Genomic DNA, 920 nt, shown 5'->3' with positions numbered 1-920 from the left:
AAGAATTGCTACCCCAGCTTTCTTTTGAGGTCCGCTGGCATGGAAAATGGATCTCCATCCCTTCACTTTCAGTCTGGATGTATCTTTAGGTTCAAAATGAGTCTCCTATAGGCAGCATATGGGTGGGTCCTGTCTTTTTATCCAATCTGTAACCCTGTGCCGTTTTATGGGAGCATTTAGGCCATTCACGTTGAGCGTGATTATTGAAAGATATGAATTAATTGTCATCATGTTGCCTGTGAAGACGTTGTTTTTATTGATTGTCCCTGTAAATTTCTGTTCTATATCACTCTTGGGGTCTTTCTCCTTTTATAGTACCCCCCCTTAATATTTCTTGCAGGGCTGGCTTAGTGGTCACATGTTCTTTCAGTTTCTGCTGGTCTTGGAAGCTCTGCATCTTTCCATCCATTCTAAATGACAGCCTTGCCAGATAAAGTATTCTTGGCTGCATGTTCTTCTTGTTTAGTACCCTGAATATGTCTTGCCAGGCCTTTCTGGCTTGCCAGGTGTCTGTGGATAGGTCTGACGTTATTCTGATGTTCCTCCCTCTGTAGGTAAGGAAAAAAATTGGAACGCTTCACAAATTTGTGTGTCATCCTTGTGCAGGGGCCATGCTAATCTCTGTATCATTCCAATTTTAGTATATGTGCTGCTGAAGCGAGCACGGGTATTTTTCTTTAAATGACCATCTGACCCTGGACAACTGTTTGTTGGGAGTTTTTTTTTTTTTTAAAGATTTTATGTATTTCTTTGAGAGAGAATGTGAGTTGGGGAGGAACAGAGGGAAAGGGACAAGCAGACTCTGTGCTCAGCATGGAGCCTGACATGAGGCTCAGTCCTAGGACCCTGAAATCATGACCTGAGCCAAAAGCAAGAGTTGAACGATGAAACCAACTGAGCCACCCACCCAGGCATCCCTG

The 920-nt window shown here is 43.4% G+C and overlaps 1 non-coding gene across 1 annotated transcript; it reads right to left on the bottom strand.

The window, feature by feature from the left end:
- Positions 1-561: 561 nt before the first annotated feature.
- On the bottom strand, positions 562-665 carry LOC145718947 (U6 spliceosomal RNA). The gene has a single exon (XR_014142108.1). It is a non-coding gene; the product is annotated as a U6 spliceosomal RNA (small nuclear RNA).
- Between the last annotated feature and the right edge of the window lie 255 nt (positions 666-920).

Source organism: Leptonychotes weddellii, unplaced genomic scaffold (assembly GCF_054177405.1).
Source record: "Leptonychotes weddellii isolate Sample4059 unplaced genomic scaffold, ASM5417740v2 HiC_scaffold_26101, whole genome shotgun sequence".
Classification (NCBI taxonomy): domain Eukaryota; kingdom Metazoa; phylum Chordata; class Mammalia; order Carnivora; family Phocidae; genus Leptonychotes; species Leptonychotes weddellii.
The sequence above is the reverse complement of the archived record's forward strand: the minus strand, read 5'-3'. Positions and strand labels throughout refer to the sequence as shown.